We start from the raw sequence: 21,723 nt of genomic DNA, 5'->3' as shown, positions 1-21,723 counted from the left end.
CTGAAGCTTCAGGCCTTATTGCAGGATCATAGACGGGACACTGAATGTCATGTCTCTACCTATTCAGAATCCGAGGCTAGAATTTGTGTACTGCTGTCTATCTGATGGAGCCTTTTCCAGACTGAAGACAAATATCTCTGTAGCTTATCTGCTTTTATCAGTGGAACTTCCCAAAGCCCAAAGTTCTATTGATTGTGTTTTGTTTTATCTGTTTAATTCTGTGGATTCTTGGGACGGTGGAAGCCCACTTTCAGTCTCCACAGGCTGGTGAGTGGCCCGAGTCCTCCAGGACTGTGAAGGTAGCCTGATCTCTTTTTACCTCTGTCTTCTGTGTTGCTGCATGCATCATTTCTTTTCCATCCTCATCTAAAGTTTCTCTTATCCCAAAAAAGACAGAAACTTTAGCCTTTGTTACATTCTTATCATAAGAATATCTGTCAAAACAGAATATAATTAATTGCTTTTTGATAATAGTATTTATAGTAGTGATATACAGATAAAATGTGACATTTGCTTTGTACTCTTGAACTGGGTACAAAGTACTTCATTTCTTCGTTACACGCTGCAGGTGCAGGGTAAAGTATTTTTATTTCTACTGGCAAATGAGGAAATTGGTTCCCAGAGCAGTAAAACAAAGTTGCTCAGCTTCCCACAGTTTTAAACTCACAGCGAATTCATGGAGAAGTGAGCTTAGGACCCAGGTCTCTTTGTAAAGACCCACACTTCTTCCATGACTGTGGCACGGTGTCACATGCCCAGCCAGGGACCTGCTCCCCAGTGCTCATTTTAGCAAAAGGAGCAATATCACAGCCATCCTGGAGACATGTCATTTTCAGTTTAGTACCATATTTACCTTTGAGTCAAAGAAAAACATAAACGTTCCCTATTTAAATATAAAACAGGCAAGTCAGTGTTCCCATTCACTCATCTGCCACGTGGGAGTTCTGAGCCTTTTCAATCTGTTCTAGAACTGCTTTTGATAATTCAGTTGTATGATAAATTAATGTTAATGAAGTCATGACTATAAAGAACTGAATGTTTTTTATATAATATTTTTAATACCTAAACAGTTACAGTCACCTGAGTAGTCACCATGATTTCAATCTTTAGGATTCTTTGCTTACAAGACTGTAGAATAACTCTAAGACTGAACTCAGCCAATACGCTTCAGGTGAATCTCCTCGAATCCACTTCCCACAGCTATCAGATATGATTAATCACAGTATTTTTTACATTGAACCTCAAAGTCTTTTTCAACATAGGACCTCATACAAGCACTACTAATCAGTCAATTTTGACTCTTGAAATGAAAGCTGTTTCACATTCAGGGGCTACATTAATCTGAAAATAGAAATGTTCTTACCTAGCTTTTATAGTAATCTTGAAGTCCTCAAAGTTTTTATAGCTAATGAAGTGCTTTTCTGGTTCTACTGAGACAAAGAAGTGTAGTTCCACTGGACGTAAATCTAGGCCAAAAAAAAAAAGAGAGAGAGAGAAATGTATATATGTATATACACACACAGTTTAAACTATGTTTCAAGCAAGAAACTTCGGTGCAATGGGACTTAACAGTATCAGTCACATAGGTATCCTTTTTCGTGACAATCATAAAGCTTCTCCAGCTTCTTTAGCTTCTAACCAGGGATCAGTGTCATCTTTCTGCTCTAGCAGTGATGCCCTTATTAAAGCACATGTGTTGCTGTCAAAGTCTGAGCTCCGTGAAGACAAGTCCTGATCTTGTTGACCTGTATAAACCTTTGCTCCAAGTGCCGTTCATACAGAGTTTGGTGAATGTTTATTGAATTGGAAATTCTTTGTTCCTTTAGCATCTAGTGTTTGATGACTCATTCCCATTCAGTGTCCAAAATGTGAGTGTAAATCTTCAACTCTCAGAAAAGGCATCTTCTAATTATTAGCTGTAGAAAATAACTCTTACAAAAATGAGAATTAGAACAAAGGGAAGTTTTAGACTGTCCAGCTCTTGGAGGCTGTAACTCACAAAGAGCAGTTTTTGACTGCTTACAGGAACATGTCTTCTGCCCATTCAAGGAGTGACTCTGGGTTTCACAGTCCTACTTATGCACTGCTCTGCAGGCTGCTTCACCCAATAGGAGAAGCTGCCTTTCAGAAAGAGGGAGACTTGGCTCCTTGGTGACTAGGATGGGTAGGGAGGGGCTGGCTGCAGAAGGGCAAAGCAAGTGTCTTGTGTTCTGACTACTTTTTTGTTTTTAATTTACTTTGAGAGAGAGAGAGAGAGAGAGTGAGAGAGAGAGCGCGTACACACACACACAAGCAGAAGAAGCTCAGAGACAGAGGGAGAGAAAAGAGAAAGAAAATCCCAAGCAGCATGGAGCCTGACACAGGGCTGGATCCCACAAAATGTGAGATCATGACCTGAGCCAAGATTAAGAGTGGGAAGGTCAACGGGCTGAGCCACCCAGGTGCCCCCTGGCTGCTTCTTTGTGTCAGAGAAAAATGCCCTCCAGTAATGAAAAGATAGAGCAAGGACTTTGTACCTATGAACAGTGTCTAAGAGTGTCAACAAAGCAACTCTGAAGTTCAGTTTAATTGATTCAGAGGGTATTTTGTTGCTATGGTTTTAGCATGTCTAATATTTCAAATTTTTACATGTGATTGCTCTTTCTCCTAATTATAAATACCTCTTTGAGTCTTCATCAACCTGGTAAGCAGAGAACATGGTTTAAATAGCTCAGTAAGAAATTTACATAAGAGCATACAAATAAATAATCTACCCCCTGGGGCACCTGGGTAGCTCAGTCAGTTAAGCATGCAACTTCAGCTTAGGTCATGATCTCGCGGTTTGTGGGTTTGAGCCCCGTGTCAGGCTCTGTGCTGACAGCTCAGAGCCTGAACCTGTCTTCAGATTCTGTGTCTTCCTCTCTCTGACCTCCGTGCTCACACTGTCTCTGTCTGTCTCTCAAAAATAAATAAAAAACATTAAAAAAATAATCTAGCCCCTTTGAGAAATGAACAGAAGGAATTATTACTGTTAATTATTAGTACAATTAATGTTAATATTTCCAAAGTAAGTTATATTTTGTTTTTTTCTAAACATTGTAGTTTTCCAAACAATGCTGATTTTTAGGGCTCCATGGGAAAGAGCACTGGCTAAGTCAGAGGTGCCATTCTCTTTGTCAGCCTGGACAAAGTGGTTGTGAAGCCTAGACCAGTCTTCCCATTTCTCTGGGTCTGACCCTCCTCAGCCGGCCTCATTTTTTGGATGAGGCGATCAGCCTAGATGATCCCTAGGAGTGTCAGAGAACCATGGATCTTGCAAGAACATGATCTAATCTGCCTCCTTACAGGACTTGACTCTCTGCAGAATGATGACAAGCGAACAAGGTTCAGAGTTCAGTGACTGAATTGAGGTGAGCCAGATGAAGAGCCCCAGGTCTTTGGCCTTCTGTCTGCCAGCCCACTTCTCTCTACCACTCCTCATTGTCCTGTATTTATTCTTTAATGAGCCCTTAGTCTATGAAATTATTGAGAACAGTTTTCAAAAATACACATAGGAAATCTCAGTAACTTATGAGAAATTACCATAGTTTTTAACCTCAAAGTGTGTAAGTCCTTCTGTTGTGAAGTCCTCTTTGTACACAGCTTTCACTGTCCATACACCGTATCTGTGAAAGCAATGCATTTAAAACTTTAGGCATCACCAAGTAATGTATCTCCAATTCACCCAATAACTATAAGTAACATTCAAATGAGCACTTAGTATAGGGCAAGCACTGTTTTAAGGGCTTTGCATGTATTAACTCATTTAATCCTCACAAAATACCATGGAACTGGTTATATTATTACCCCCATTTTATCTTTAGAGAAATGAGGCTCACAGAGGTGAAGTAACTTGCTTAGGGGTATAGAGCTAGGAAGCAGTGGGACTCGGATTCAAACGTGGTTATTCTGGCTCCAAAACCCTTGACCACAACTTCATGTTTAGATGACCCTGACAGCAGTTTCAGATTTATGCACCATCTAATTAATATACTATTTTTGAAAGATGTTTTAAAATTATAAACAAAAATATGCATTTTGGAGGAGTTGTAAATATACTGAAATTTATTTGCATATTACTGACTCATTCTCTAGTATATCATAGTATTTATTTAGCTAGAATATGCTTTTCATCTAAAGGTACTGTTTATTAATTTGATAAACCAAGCTTAAAGTTTAAACATATTAATATACATATTGCACTACATAACATGCCAGAAAGTCAAGGCTACATTTCTAGGACCATTCAATCAGGTAAAACTTATCAAAATGGTACAAATACATAGTTTTGAAAATTTTACAACTGAGTCCAGAGTAAAATTAGTTTTAGAGGGACCGTGTGGTAGAAAGAAAGAGTAAGGATGAGCCTGGACAGAGAGATCTGGGTTCCCATTTCAGGTCCACCATTTAAAGTTGTGTGGTTTGGACAGGCCTAAACATTTATCTGAGCCTCAATTTCTCCATCTTGAAAATGGCAACAATAAAGAATTTAGCAGAGTGCTTGGTATACTGTCAGTTCTTTTACTGCAGAAAAACACTTCACTGCTTTGAAGTATTACATTTTCAAGACTTTCTGCAACATAAGTTTCAAATCGAATCTCAAAAGTATCTTCCAAGTTCTGGGAATAAATGTCGGAGAAAATTCCAAATCCTCTACAGAATATTAAACACACATTAGTGGACATCTTCCTTTCAAACATTTGTTTTCTTTCTTCTATTGTACTCTCAGCATTTAGGGGGCAGGGTCTGTCTCCCACAGTGTCTATTACCTGGACTTTGGTGTGGAAGGTGCTCACTGAACTGAATAGAGAAGACTAGCTTCGTGCCTACAGCTAGCAGTCTTACATCAGGCTCCCTGCCTCAATGGACAAGAGCCCCAGCAGGTTCCACCTTCCTTTTGGCTGGAAAGGTATTCCACAGGGCCTGATAAGAACAGCCTGAGCCGAGAACAGCTTGAACCAATCTTTGTGTACATCAGCACCTTCCAGTCACAGGTAAATGGCTCCATCAGACTGTTCAATAACCCCAGACACCTCCACTGCTTTCAAGAGAAACAAATTTACCGAAAAATAAGTTAAAGTACTTGGGATTTCATGAAAAGCTACTTGTTTTTAAACACATTGCCCTTCACTTTCATGTAGGAAGAGACCAAGAAATAAAACACCCTCTCTTTTGTCTGTACATAGTGGTCTCAGCAATTACACAGATCAGTTAGCCAATAAGACAAATGTTTATCTGCACAAAATAAAATAAAATAAATACCTAGGATTAACTGGAATCCTGAAGTTAAGAAAAGTGATCATTCCATTATGCGCCTTTTTTCCTACCATGGCAAATTCTGAGCCTTCTGGATCCTTTGAGTGAAAAGAAAAGCGAGTTTTATTTTTTTAAAAAAACAACTATAAGTACAGAAGTTGCACATAATCATAACATGTGGTTGACAGTCTTACAGAAATATTCACTAAATGCTAAGGAACTTTGTTGAAACTAAGCACATGCAATGTTGGCCTGGCACTGAGGTGATGACACCTGGTCAGGCTTGTCAACAAAGACGAACTTTTCAGGCACAAAACCATACTTTGAACAGGTGTGTCAGTAGTATAGTAAATATTTAAGATAAATTAAGCAATCCCCACCAGGACTCTTTCCCACCACCCTTCTTCCTGAACTGCACTTCCAGATAACCTTCAAACACCATTTTCATAATGCTGTGCTGTGCACACAAGGCTTCTTTGGCTCTGTGTTTCTTCAAGATCAAACCTGAACACATTAGGCCAGGTTCAGCCTCTACCTGTTCAATGTCTTATCTCCATGGGGATCTCTGACAAGGGAAGGATAGGATTTGTGGAGGAATTCTGCAACAGGTTCACTTGAATCAGTCTGAACCCCCATAATTCCCCAAATGTAAAATAATGCTTCAAAGCAGTCAACTGTCTCCCTGTCAGTGTTTCTGGGTCAGTCTGCTGTAGCGAAGCCACTGTCATGGTCATCTCCACATCATGCTTCTTCCTGGCTCCATGACACCTAAGGACATCATCCCACTTATAGCAAACCCTCTCCATGGTTTCCATTAAAACCAGGCTCAGGACTAGGCTTTGTCCTTTCATAAGTCCTTCTAGAATCATTTAGTAATCATCTCTAGCTTTGCCTCTTGTTTGAGCTGGCCTGCTATTGGTACTACATAATCCCTCACTTGGTTTGCTGTATTATGTGTGCTTGTCAGGTTAGCTAAACTCAAATACTCACAGAGGGAAACATCCTATAAGCTCCCAAAGAAATCAAGAGAGGCTAAGGTGCTAAGGTTCTTGAGACGGACAGGCCTGGGTTTGAATCCTGATTCAACTCATTAGTATCAGTATGGTCTCAGTGGTTACTTAGCTTCTCTAACCCTCAGCTTTGTCTTCCATAAAAGGAGATAATAATCATATTGATTGTATGAGACTGTTGTAATGATATACTGCATGTAATGGACTTCTCACAGGTACCACAATTTATACTTCTAGAACCCTCACTACATCTGCCCATGCTTCTTTGTAGATGGCAAGAGGATACAAACTAATCAACTACATCCACTTTGGAAATGGAGTCACTAAAGGGTGTTCTTACATGAGTTCAGATAAAACATATTGCAACTAACATTTAATTTATACACAAAAATTAGCAATCAGGATAAAAGAAGTATAAGATTACCAGGTTGTACCCATAGTAGGTGCTATATAAATGCCTGCTGCTACATCATACTGAATAGATTAATGCCATACCCAACTTGTGTTATAGTAACAAAAACTACTCATATAATGAAAATGCCAAGGTTAAAATTTGATTTAAATTAAAGGCATACTCACTCTAAGAGTTACGTTAACTTCTCTTTGTGATGGGTTTAGGTCTTCATCCAACGAATAAATTCTAACTTGTACTATAAGAAAAAAAATTGTCATTATTAGAAACTGTGTTAAACTCTAAATGATCTGACAATGTTATTAATAACCCTATAACATGAGGGTCATGAAACTTAAAATTTAGAAAGCCCAAACATAAAATCCTAGTTTAAAGGAAAAGATGAATTAGGGACACTTGGCTTGTTCAGTCAGTAGAAGCATGTGGTTCTTCATCTCAGGATCATGAATTCAAACCCTGCTTTAGGCATAGAGCTTACTTTACAGACAGACAGACAGACAGACAGACAGAAAGAAAGAAAGAAAAAGAAAGAAGGAAAAAGAAAAAGATAAATTAGAATATTGGATGTGAACTTTATATTAAAATTTCCTGAATGGGTTCTTTTAAATATTTCTCTTTATGCATTTAAGATATGATTCAACTTGCTAAGTATTTTTGAACTTTTTAATTTTTTAAGTTTATTTTTATTTATTTTGAGAGAGACAGAGATCAAGTGGGGAAGGAGCAGAGAGGGAAGGAGACAGAATACCAAGCAGGCTCCAGGCTGTTAGCACAGAGGCTGATGAGGAGGTTAAATTCACAAACCATAAGATCATGACCTGAACTGAAATAAAAAGTTGGACACTTAACTGACTGAGCCACCCAGGGGTCCCATCAACTTTTTGTATTTGTTAACCACTGATAGATAAGAAAGGCTGCAGCTCCCTCATATCTGAAATTATTATAGAGGAGAAGGAACATAAGTGGTAAATTGTGTCAACAGACCCAGTGAAGCATTCTCTAGAAGAAAAACCGCAGGCAAGAATCCGCATACCTCAAGGTATAATGAAGTATGTAGGTGCACAGAAGGGTGAGAGTCTCATCTCTCCTTAGACCTGCAGTGATTTTCTTATCAGGCTTCCAAGGAACAGCTCTGAGTATCTAAGAAGCAGTTCATGTGTATTGGCAGGGAGCTTGTCCTGTTGATAAAATTACAGAGGTGACCTCCATCTTCTGTCACCTAATAAGCATCATCACCATTGCCATCGTCTTTAATGGCAATTCAGAAAGCACTACTGCACTACCTATTACCTGATCTGCCTTCTCTCCCTTGAGATCATTTCTAAAAGAGGATTTACTGGAAGAAGACTTAAGCTGTTTACAATGGAAACGTGGGAGACAAACATTGCTAGGAGCATTTTGTAATTTGGTTCACAATTTTCTACCTTAATGTGAAACTGAAATACAATTTGTAAAAGAAGAGGATATTGAGAATAAACATGAGATAGTTTTCAAGTTAAAATTCAGCCTTAGGTATTAAGTTCTATAATATGTCACTTCAAGTTTTTTTTTTTAATGTTTTATTTCTTTTTAAGAGAGAGAGAGACAGAGTATGAGCAGGGGATGGGCAGAGAAAGAGGGAGACAGAATCCATGAAGCAGGCTCCAGGCTCTGAGCTGTCAGCACAGAGCCAGATGTGGGGCTTGAACCCATGAACCAGGAGATCATGACCTGAGCTGCAGTCGGACACTTAACTGACTGAGCCACCCAGGCGCCCCAACAAGACTTTTTTTTTAACATTTTAAAAGTCGATTTGACATCATTCTAAGAAAGGTCTTCCCTACCTCCAAATTATATTCATATTTTGCTAATTCTTTGTTTTTATAATATACAATTTAACTTTTAGTTTGTCAACTCTTTAGTTTTGTGTATGGTATAAACTTGGGAATTAACTAATTTTTCCCCCAAAAAATAAAACCCACTGGTCTCAATACCATTAACTAGGTCATCCCATTTTTACCCCAGAAATTAAAATTCCCTCTTTATTATACCTGACTCATGTGAATTGTAAATAGGTCTGTCGGTCTGAATGATGAGAAATCCATTGTCATAGCGTAGTGGAATTTTTGTTGCTTTTGAAAAATGATCACATACAACTTCTAAATAAACATATGAAACTGCATTTGGTCCTCCAGATAAATCTTTTGGTTGTATCTGTTTAAAGAAAAGTTAATAAAGGAATATTATATAATAATCTTAAGATAATAAAAGCTTTTAAGTAGCTATGAAAATAATTTGAATAATTATTTACTTGCAACAAATAAAAATTTTGTAAAATAAAACAAATACATTTTTTCCAGGAACACCTCTGTATTTTCGTTTCCTCTCAAATTTAGTTTGAAGCAATCACCTCAAAAATTATCCAGATGTAATGTCTATTAAAAGTTACAATCACTGAACAAAATTCAATTTTTAATAGACAAAATAACCAAGTCATTTAGAAAAATCAAAAGCTCAAAAGCTTATCAGCAATGCAGCAGGGGGGATACGTCACATAGAGTGGAGTACATGACTTATCACATGGTAGTATCTCTTATATTTACAATTCTAAATGTACTTGTACTTTGAAAACTTTCTTTTGCTAATGTTTTTCAAGTCTGTTGGTCATTATGGAATTAGCATGGAGCCCTCTTCAAATATATTGCAGATGGTCAGTATGTTTTATAGAAATAGGGTTGTGGACATGTCTCTAATTTTCCTTGAACCTTGTTCACCAATCTGTTTGAAAGAAAACTTGTTTGGTTCAAATCCAAACAGAAAGTTTAAAAAGCCTATGATAGGTATATACTTTAGGATAAAATTAATTTTGAAGAACAAAGAGGTTAAAATGTTGTACATAATTTAGGAAAACAAATGTTCAAATTGTTCTCCATTCACTTCTTTGATGTGTTTAGATCAACGGGGTCCAATCTACGTCTATGTCTCTCTTCCTCTCATTTTTTCCTCTGAATATATCAAATTTAAGTATTTAATCTCTTTCCAGTACAGTAGTCTTCCTTTATCTGTGGAGGATACATTATGAGACACCTTACTAGGTACCTAAAACTGTGGATAGTACAAAGCCCTATAAATACTGTTTTTTTCCTATACATAATACCTCTGATAAAGTTTAATGTATAAACTAGGCACAGTAAGAGATTACCATAACTAATAAAATAGAACAATTATAACAACATGCTGTAATAAATTTTATACACACGTGGTCTCTTTTCCTCTCTCAAACTATCTTACTGTAGCATACTCACCCTTCTCCTCCTTGTAATGACGTGAGATGATAAAATGTCTATTTGATAGGATGAAGTGAGGGGAATGAGGCAGGCACGTGACATAGTGTTAGGCTACTATTGACCTGATGATACATCTGAAGGATGATCATCTGCTTCTGGACACCATGGTTGACCATGGTTGACTCAAACCACAAAAAGTGAAACGGTAGATAAGGGGCAGCGGGGGGGGGGGGGACTACTGTATTCATCTTGCAATCTTTAAGGAGCTATATGTGGTGGTTGATTTCGTTTTCAACTCATGTCATCAAATCTTTTCACCTTAACAACCTTAATCTGCTTCATTCAAACTTTTACATTTCTTACATTGCCCCCAAATCAGAGGCAGATTCTTTATTTAACATTTCCCACTTACAAACATATGACATTTTTATCATCTAGTAAATGCACTTAATAGTATGATGTAACACATTTTTATACCTACATGTAAAAAGGGATCAATGTGTGCTTTACAAAGAAACACTTGGCATATCAAAGAAACTGTGATCAGAATACATACAGTTAAGTTTGCAGAGCTTTGGAATTTATTTTCTGGAGACAAATTAACTTGGCCAAAAGAATATGTAAAACTTTTGTCAGGATAACTTTTAATAGCAATGGTCACAGGAAATGAGGCGGTGTATCCATGAACTTGAATTACTACATTTTCAGAGGCTCCAACATAGAATACTTTAGGTGCTGAGACAACATATCTGTTGAAACAGTGAAATGATAGAGTCAGACTGTTAATAAACATAATTTAAAAACATTTTTCACTTAGAATTAATGAAATTAGCAGTGTTTCTTATGCTTAACATTTTTTTATTTCTCAAAGTTTTATTATCTATGATAAAGTCAGGATAGCTTCCTAAAAGTATCCAACGATGAGATTTCAAGGAGGCAGATGGAAGTGGTTTTGATCTGTTATAGTCAGGGGGATGTTTAATAGAGTCCACTATAAGAGATGCAAATAGAGATCACGCTTCTGCTTTTTTTAAGAATCTATTTTTAATCAAAATACCCATCAGTAAGTTACTCTTCCCTGGGGCAGAGGTAACAGCTTGGGAAAAATACAAAGTTTTAGAATACAAGCCATGCAGTGCTCACAAAGTACTCATGTAGAAAACAGAATAACAGCATTGGACAAAAGAGAAAAGAAGAAGTTAACTTGGAGTTTTCAGAAGTAGAAAATTAATTTCATGCAGCAGTGATTGAGTTCTGTTTTCTATAAAAGCATAACCAAAATACACTGCAAATGAAAATGGGATTTTTCACTTACGTTTGCTCCTGTGCCCAACTTTTTCCCAAGAAGAAAAAAATACAGATTACACTTAAAATGTCCATGGCTGGGGTAGCATTAAGCTATTGACACCTTTCTTGAAACTGTCCTCCTTTTTGTGAACTCAGCTTGAAAATTTTGTTTAAATTAGTCTTCAGGTTAATTATTAACATTTGATCACTGAGAAGGAAACCTAAGAATTTAAATTATAACCTTTTAATGTCTAAAAGTAATTTTGAGATTTGAAGTGTAAAGCAGGTATTGATGAGTAAATCAGAAAAGACACCCATATGGGAATCTCTAGAAAATTGTTTCAAAGCTGGACACAGACACAAAAGACTTGGAGGCTGCTCTGGTCTTGCACATTTTCTGGGTGTAGTAGGTGCAGTTGATGCCATGACCAGATCCCCTTTACTCGGCTTGGTGGGCACCCGTGCTATAGATGCTGTGAGTGTTGACTGTTAAAGCTTCCCACTTGGCCCCTTCGCCAAGTAATTTGCCTCAGCCATGGCAGACAGCTTGCCCAGAAATGCTTGAGATGTTACATCCTCTCTCTGAGATTGGTTCATAGTCAATAACTGATTGATTCTGGGGGCACAACAGCCTACTTCCCTTGCTTCAAGGTGGGACAACTTGGTGTCACCATCTATCAAGCTAAAGAGCACTCCCGTGGGTCAGGTTAAAGCTAGACCTCAGTTGATACCACATTTTTGCTTAGCTCCTGCCCTGCCCTGTGCAGATTCCCTCACTGCTTATTGGTTTCTCTTGAGAGAAATCTTGTAATAAACCCACCTGCATGGAAGGTCGCCCTGTCTCAGGCTCTACATTCTAAATTTAAGGAGCAAGGGAAGGGACTATCATCTTGGACCTCATATAGCATGTCTCAGATATTGAGTGGTTCTGAGGCTTCCCTGGAATGGGTCTGGTTGCATTGGGGCCCATGAGGTCTGTACTGATCCCACTTTAGAGCAGGTCTGACATCCCCAGGCAGTTCTCCAAATGCTGAAATGCTCCCAGGAACTCTAGGACTAGAAACCACCCCTCAATGTCAACAACCAGGTCATGGGCAAGGGAGCAATGAAGCTACTGCTGTCTTAGGCTTTCTGAACTGCAAGTCTCTAGGTATGGCTGGGTGGCTAGTAGTTAGGTTATTGGGTTTTGTAATTGCCTCTTCACTTGACTGTTTTTCTCTCTACACTCTAAGTTCCAGGAGGACAGGTACTGCGTCTAACATATATAATGGGGATACACTCCACTATTTATTACTGTCTAAAGGAGTCGTAGACACTCAACAATTTGTTGCCCAATGATTGATCAGGTGGGCCAAGGAAGATAATGTTGAAAGGCAGGTTGAGGGCAGATTGTATATGGCCCTGAATGCCATGATTTCATTTAATGAGCCTTGATTTCATTTTGTATGCAATGGGAAACAAAGAATTTGACATTGCTGCTGTGACCCTGGGGAGGTTGCCATCTCCTTATGACCTACTAATATCCTTTGTGCCATGAAAATAATAGATATGTAGTACATTTTATGCAAAGTATTAGTGAAGTTGTTCTTGAAGGTAAAATGCAAGCAGAAATTGACAAAATTCTGAGATGTCAAACATTCATTCATAACAGCCACTTTAAAAACTGTTCTACAATAACCGTTTTAGATTTTGATTAAGCAGGAGTTTTATAACTGCACTGTTAGACTTTATAATTTTGTTGGGACTACTATGAACCTTCTCATGGAACTGATGTTGCTGACATACATGTTGCTGCAACACATTTTTTTGAACAGGGGCCAATAAACTAATATTTAAACCACTGACTGAGTTCTGAACCATGTCAAGTAGGAGCAATGACAGAAAAGTCAGTAAGCAACAATGTACTAAAAAGGATCATTTAATGTAAAAGGACCATAAGATTGCAGCTGCATAGATCCAGTCCAGAACATTTTCAAACCAACACTGTCAAAAACAGTCTCATCAGAGACAAGAATAATTTTAGCTCTGTTTTAATTTTTGGCCAACTATCTCAGTTACTAGAGCCATCCGAAAAGAAAAATCACTTTATCTCAAGGGCATATTTAACCTATGTTTCCTTCTCACATAGGCTTCAAAATTTGGGTCACAGAAGGACGGTCTGTGTCACTTGTTTTGTAGTCAGTCCCACGCATGGACTCACATGATTACCAAGAAGGAACACACACAGTGACAAAGGTTTGGAGCCAAAAAAGTGTCTGGTCAAATGTCACACTATGATCAGTACTTTTTTTAATATTTAAAAAATATTTTTGAGGGAAAGAGACAGAGCATTAACAGTGGAAGGACAGAGAGAGAGGGAGACACAGAATCTAAAGCAGACTTCAGGTTCTGAGCTGTCAGCACAGAACCTGATACAGGACTTGAACCCATAAACAGTGAGATCATGACCTGAGTTAAAGTCAGACGCTTGACTGACGCTTGACCGATGCTTGATTGACTGAGCCACCCAAGTGCCCCTATTATCAGTACTTCTTAGACCTAAACAGACCACACACATTTAATATTCCCTATACTGAAACTTTCAGAGTTTCCGCCCCCCCCCAACCTTGTGACAAATGGGAAGAGAAATTATCCAGTGGAGTTATCTCAAAGTTTCTCAACCACAGCACTACTGACATTTTGGGCAGAGTGATTATAATGGGCAGCTGCCCTGTACATTGTAGGCTGTTTAGCAGCATGTCTGGCCTCCAAACCCACTAGATGTCAACAGAACCTTCTTCCTAGTCATGACAACAAAACGCCCCCTACATTACCAAATGTCCCCTGATAAGGAGCAGGGCAAAAATGGTCCCTGGTTGAGAATCACTAGATTGCTGTATGGTTTAGTATTTAAAGGGAGAATGAAGAGAGTACTCACCTGTGTCTCTATCAAAGATACAGAATTCAGCAGAATCTTCACTTGAGCTCTTTGGCTACTTTAAGCTGCCATGGAAAACGAATTCCCTCAGTTTTTTCACAAACAGGAAAGTCATTGTTTCATTTTTTAATTAAAAAACTTATTTTAGAGAGAGAGACAGTGTGAGCAGGGAGACAGGCAGAGGGAGAAAGAGAGAATCTTAAGCAGGCTCCATGCTCAGTGCAGAGGCCAATGTGGGGCTTGATCCTATAACTCTGGGATCATGACATGAGCTGAAATCAAGAATCAGATGCTCAATTGACTGAGCCACCCAGGCACTCCTGAAAAGTCATTATTTCAAAGACCATCTCTCTACTGATACCTTCCAAATTTATATCTCCAGTTGATATCTGAATGTTGGAGTGCCCCAGAGTTCAGGCCCTTTCTAGTTTTACGCATGAATTTGAATTTACACATGAATTTGAATACTGTCTATATATACCAACACACTTAAATTTCATTCCCTGGACCACTCTCCTAAGCTCTAGAGTTGTACATCTAACTGCTTTACTCATAATCTCCACTTGGATATCTAATTAGCATCTTAAACTTAATACATTCACAACAATTTCTAAAGATCTCCTTGCTCTACAACAAAACAAATATCAAAGAATTAGGAAAGCTTCTAACATATACGATAAGGATCAAAACATTCAGGGGAAAAAAAACCCTTGGAGGATACACAGATTATGCAAAGTAAAGAAGACTATTCATCCAATCCCCCCAAAACACCTTCCTTAATATACTTATTAAAATAAAAGAAAATACTGCATTCATGAAGCAAGAATAGGATACAATAAAAAAGGGACATTCAGAGAACAAAATGAGCTCTTGGATATTAAAACCATATGAGAAACTTTGGAATATAAATCTTCAAAAAAGCAAAGAGATGGAAAAAAGGATAAAATAATTAGAAGAGTAGGCCAAGAGGCCCAGCAGCCGAATAATGAGAAATGAGAACTCCAGAAAGAAAGAAGGGAGCTTAACATGAGTGAACTAATTAAGAAAAGTTTCTAGAACAGAAGGATGGGAGTTGTTAGATTGGAAGAACCTTCAAAGGGCCAAGTAAAAAGATTAAAAGATACTAATACCAAGGCACATCATCTGTAACTTTGAAGATACTGAGGACAACAAATAGATCCTAATAGTTTCCAAGGAGAGAGACAGACAGACAGAAAGACAGAGATGATATATAAAGAATTAAGAGTTAGAAGGATTAAGAAGGATTATGAATTAGAATGGAGAATGGTCTGAAATTTCAATAGCCACAGGAAGCAAGAAGACAGGGGAGTGATACCTTCAAATTTCTAAAGGAAAATTATTTCTAGTGTAGAATTCTATATTCAATCAAGCCATCTATCAGGGGTGGAATAAAGGTATTTTCAGCAATGCAAGTCTTAAAAAAAATTGCCTCCTATATATCTGCCTTCAGTGTGCTACCAGAGAATGCACTCTACCAAAATAAGAGAAAAAAACAAGACAACAAAGATATGCAGGAGGTCCAAGGCAGGCGAGAGGCAAAAGGATTTCTCAATGGGATAATGAAGGGAAAGTCCAGGATGACAGCTATGCAAAAGATGCAAGGAAATCCACTTGTAGCAATTGAGACTCAAGGGACAGATTTGTTGAGGACTTTCATCATCCAGAGCTATGCTGCTCTTATATCAGATTTTTCACTTGAGGTCAGAATCCCCAGATGAACCTGACCCAGGTTCTTATTTGTATTTGGCTTGTTGCAATTTGTTCTGATGAAATTCCTCCTCTCCATTCCTGATTTACACTACCCCCTACCAGATGCCCAACGGCAGTAACTAACTTCTGTGCTGATCATAACTCACTACATTTACCGTGTACACAGACATTCCCCAAAGTTGGCTCTTGTAAATTCTCAGGAGATAAAACCATGTTGTGATCCAGAAACTATTCACCTATCTACTCTAGGAATACTTCATCTACCAGTGGCAATCTTAATTTTTCCTTAGTAACCATATTTGGCTTTCTATTCAGTTATTCAAAAGTAAACATTATACAAATTAAAGATAAGTATATACATGGTAAAACAATAATGAAAAGCAAGGAGTTTATTCATACACAAGAATTATTAATATAAAAGTCATCCTCTTTTGGGGAAGAGGACGGGACACCATATAAAGAATGAGTACATACAGGGCACACAGAGAGCTTCTATTTATTATTTATTTATTTATTATTTTAAAAATTGTTTTTAATGTTTATCTATTTTTGAGAGAGACAGAGAGAGAGCGTGTGTGCGCGTGCATGAGCAGGGGAGGAGGAGAGAAATGGGGACACAGAATCCAAAGCAGGCTCCAGGCTCTGAGCTGTCAGCACAGAGGGGCTCAAACTAATGAACCGTGGGATCATGACCTGAGCCAATGTCAGACACTTAACTGACTGAGCCACTCAGGCACTCTGAGAGCTTCTATTCCTTAACCTAGATGTCCTATATGCAAATATTCAATATGTTATTATTTTTCAAGCTATGTGTTTTATAATCTCTTCTTTATGTATGATAAATATAGTAATAAATACCCTGCAAAAGAGAATTAAATAACACATTTGAGAGTGATGGGACTTTTGACATGTCAAATTTAAATGAAAAGTAAATATAACATATTCTACAAATATATACTTGCTCTTCATTTTTTCTTCTCAGCTTCTTTAATAATCTTAAATTTTAGAAGGTAATAATTATATTAAAGCATTGGTGTTTTCGTAACATATATTCAGGTAATAAGTAGAATAACAGCACAAAAAGGGGAAAGAGGAAAGCTATGAGATAATAACATTTTTATGTATCAGTACAGTTAGGTTAGTCTAAATATGAAGTAGATTCAGATAAGTTATGGTAAGCCATAGAGAAATCATTAAGAAAATAATTTCTAGAGACACCTGGGTGGCTCAGTTGTTTAAGCATCTGACTCTTGATCTCGGCCCAGATCATGAGATCAAGCCCTGTGTTGGATCTGCACTGACAGCATGGGAGCCTGCTTGAGATTCTCCCTGTCCCTCTCTCTCTGTCCCTTCCACTCATGCTCTCTCTCTCAAAATAAACAAATAAACATTAAAAAAAAAGAAAATAACTTCTAAAAATGGAAATAAATAACTTAAGGAATTTAAAAGTAACACAAGGAAATATTCATTTAATATTTTCAAAAAAGGTATAAAGGAAGAATAGAAAACAAAAAAATACATGAGATATATAGAAAACAAAAGGTAAAATGGCAGATATAAATTTAGATATATTAATAATAACATGACATGTTAATAGATTAAATTACACAATCAAAGGGTAAAGACTATCAGGCTGGATTTTACAGGGCACACTTTTTTTTTTTTAATTTATTTTTGATACAGAGAGAGACAGAGCATGAGAGGGGGAGGGGCAGAGAGAGAAGGAGACACAGAACCGGAAGCAGGCTCCAGGCTCTGAGCTAGCTGTCAGCACAGAGCCTGACGCGGGGCTAGAACCCACGAACGTGAGATCTGACCCGAGCTGAAGTCGGACGCTAACTGACTGAGCCACCCAGGCGCCCCCACACTTTTGATTTAAAGATACAAATAGGTTAAATGTAAAAGGATAGAAAAAGATATATCATGTAATAGCAATCATAAGAAAACTGGAGTGACTATATCATATCAGACTAGGACATAAGTATACAAAAAACATTCTCCAAGATAGATCATATGGTAGGCTATAAAACAAGCCTCAATAAATTTAAAACAATTTAAATTAAATAGAATATGCTCTCTGACCACAGTGGAATGAAAGTAGACATTAATGACCAAAAAAAAAAAAAATTGGGAATTCGCAAATGTAAGGAAATTTTTTTTACATTTTTTTAATGTTTAGTTTTGAGACAGAGCATTAGTGGGGGAAGGGCAGAGATAGAGGGAGACACAGAATCCAAAGCAGACTCCAGGCTCTGAGCTGTCAGCACTGAGCTGATGTGGGGCTCAAACTCACGAACTGTGAGATCGTGACCTGAGCTGAAGTCAGATGCTTAACTGACTAAGCCACCCAGGTGCCCCACAAATGTGTGGAAATATAGCAAAACATTCCTAAATAATGAATGGTTCAAAGAAATAAATCACAAAGGAAGTTAGAAAATACTTTGAGATGAATAAAAATGAAGATACAACATACCAGAATATATGGGATGCAACATAAGCAGTGCTTAGAGGAAATTCTGTAACTATAGACACCTACATTAAAAAAGAAGAAAGATTTCCAATTGACAACCTAACCTCCATGCAAAGCAAGTAGAAGAAAGGGAAAGATACAGATTAGAGTTGGTATTCCAGAATAGAAAAACAATAGAGAAAAGTCAAACCTAACCAAAAGTTGGTTCTTTAAAAAGATCAACAAATTAATCAACCTTTAAGTTCTCCAAGAAAAAACCACTCAAACTGTTAAAATAATGAATAAAGAGGAGACATTATTCTCAATACTTCAGAAATGGAAAGGATTATAAGGGAATGCTATGTACAACTATACGCCAACAGATGAAATTAAAAAACAGATGAAACAGAAAAGTTCCTAGAAATACATAAACTACTAAAATTGACTGAAAGAAGAGATAGACAATCAGAAAATATCTGTAACAAGAATTTCAACTAGCAATTTAAAAACTACACACAAAGCCCTAAGTCCAAAGGCTTCACTAGTGAATTTCTATCAAACATACAAAAAAGAATTAGTGCCAATTCTTCTCAAATTCTTACTAAAATATCGAAGAGGAGGGAACACTTCCCAATTCATTATATCAGACCAGTATTACCCTGATACCCAAACCAAAAACATCATAGGAAAACTATAGACCAATATCATTTATACATATATATGCAAAAATCCTTAACAGTATTACAAACTAAATACTAGCAAACTAAATTGAGCAGCATATAAAAAGGACTATAAGCCATGAGGAAGTGGGATTTATCCCGGGAATGTAAGGTTGGTTTAACACCCCAAAGTTAATTAATGTAAAACACTGTAATACCAGAATGAAGAACAAAACCCGTGGTCATCTATATAGAGGCAGGAAAAAGCATTTGACAAACAAATTCAATCCTCTCTCATGATTAAAAAACCAAACAGTCAACAAGCTAGAAATAGAAGAAAACTTCCTCAACCTGATAACAGCATCTAAGAAAAATCCACAGTTAACATCATATTTAAATGGTGAAAGACTGAATGCTTTCCTCCTAAGATCAGGAAGAAACAAGGATGCCTACTCTCGCCACTTCAACATTCAACATTATACTGGAAGTTCTAATTAGGAGAACTAGCTGAGAAAAATAAACAAAAGGCATCAATATTGGAAAGGAAGAAGTAAAACTATCCCTATTTTCAAATGACATAATCTTGAATTAGAAACTCCTAAGGAATCCACTTAAAACAAAAAACAGAAAACATTAGAACTAAGAAATAAGTTCAGCCAGGTTGTAGGACAGCAAATCTATACACAAAAGTCAATTGTATTTCTATATAGCAGCAATGACTAAACTGAAATGAAATTAAGAAAACAGTTCCGGGGCGCCTGGGTGGCTCAGTCGGTTAAGCCTCCGACTTCAGCTCAGGTCAGATCTCACGTTCGTGGGTTCGATCCCCACGTCAGGGTCCATGCTCACAGCTAGCTCAGCGTCTAGAGCCTGCTTCCGGTTCTGTGTCTCCTTCTCTCTCTGCCCCTCCCCCTCTCATGCTCTGTCTCTCTCTGTATCAAAAATAAACATTAAAAAAATTAAAAAAAAAAAGAAAACAGTTCCATTTATAATAGCATCAAAGAAAATAAAGTTACTTATGAAAAGCCCAAAATAAGTTTAAAAGTTATACTTTGAAAATTGTAAAACATGTTTAAAAAATTTTTAAAAAACCTAAACAAATGGAAAGACATCCCATGTTTACGAGTTGGAAGACTTAGTATTGTTAAGATTGCAATATGCCCCAAAGTGACCTACAGATTTAACACCTAATATGGATCATCTGAGCCCCTTTGGCCGTGGCACCTAACTTATGGTTTTATTGCTCCAACTGTGTTCTAGCGCTGCTGACGAACTTCTGGTTCCTGAAGTTGCTCTCTCAAATATCTTTGGTCTTCGCACAAGCTGCCTATTCCCTATGCCTTACATGCTCATCCCAACTTCTTCATGTGGCTAACCCTCCTGGGTTGTCCTCAGGTCTCAGCTTACAAACCCTATTTTCTAAGATATCATCCTTGATCTACTCTGAAGAGGATAAATGCCTCTTTCGGCGTGTGCCTTTAAGACCCATATTTTCAGATTTCAACACTTCCTATACAATTCTGCCAATCTCCTCTTATATTCTGCTTGTCTGGATTTCGTTAATGAAATGTAGGCATGTCTGGTAGGCAGGGCTGAGTCATACTGGCCATCCTCAGTGAGCAAGCGAATTGAACAAATGGAAGAACTCACATGCTGATTTTGTCAAATGATGCTCCTTTCTTTGGCTTCCACCACCAAGGAGGGTAGTGGTTCTCAGTCTTATCTGCACATCAGGATCATCTTGGGAGCTTTTCAAAATCTTGAGTCCAAGGTCATACCTTGGGCTGACTAAATTGAGGTCTCTGAATAGGGTGGGGTGATCAGGCATTACCTCAGGTAATTAAACATCCAGCCAAGGCTAAGAACCACTGTACTAGAAGTAGATTCTCTTCTATGAAACCATCTCCTAAGATTCAGTTTGGTCTCTTTTACTCTGCCTTTTTAGAGTACGAGCTGGAATCTAAGTGTCACCCTAAGTGAAGGCCATCTAAGGCATAATTATTAAGGAGGTCCTCAGAAGTCATTACAAGAGGGAGTTAAGAGGAGTTCAAGTTCCTGCATCAAGCTACATGGAGATGGGGAGATAATTCTGACAATACATTATCATCATCGTGACTTTCCTTGGGTTCAGCTTCAACAGGCCTATGCTGGAGCCCCAGGAAACCCCAATAACAGGTTAGCTAAAAGTGCTTAAGTCTGCATAGGGCATTGAGAGACAATAACACAGTAGTATGGTTTTGCTTGGTTTTACACAGTAGTGATTAGCATTAACAATGAGAAAGAGTCAGTTATATCTGCAAAGCATATAAAGGAAAAAAAAAGAAATAATGACAAGAGGCCAGGATCTTCTGGTTCAGGAAACTCCTCCCTAAACACAGAAGCACGCTTATTTTATCATCAGGCACCATCTTTGGCAACACAGTGGTATCTTAGGTTGATCAACAACAGTGTGGCAACCATGAAGATGATCTGCTTGGGTTTCCTTTCAAGAAAAGAACTTGCTGGGGCTCATGGGTGGCTCAGTCAGGTAAGTGCCCAACTTCGGCTCAGGTCATGATCTCATGGTTTGTGGGTTCAAGTCCCACGACAGGCTTTATGCTGATAGCTTAGATCCTGGAGCCTGCTTCCGATTCTGTGCCTCCCTCTCTCTCTGGCCCTCCCCACTGCTCCGAGTTCATGCTCTCTCTTCTCTCAAAATTAAACAACATAAAAAGAAAG

Source organism: Suricata suricatta, chromosome 13 (genome assembly GCF_006229205.1).
Source record: "Suricata suricatta isolate VVHF042 chromosome 13, meerkat_22Aug2017_6uvM2_HiC, whole genome shotgun sequence".
Classification (NCBI taxonomy): domain Eukaryota; kingdom Metazoa; phylum Chordata; class Mammalia; order Carnivora; family Herpestidae; genus Suricata; species Suricata suricatta.
Note: the sequence above shows the minus strand (reverse complement) of the source record.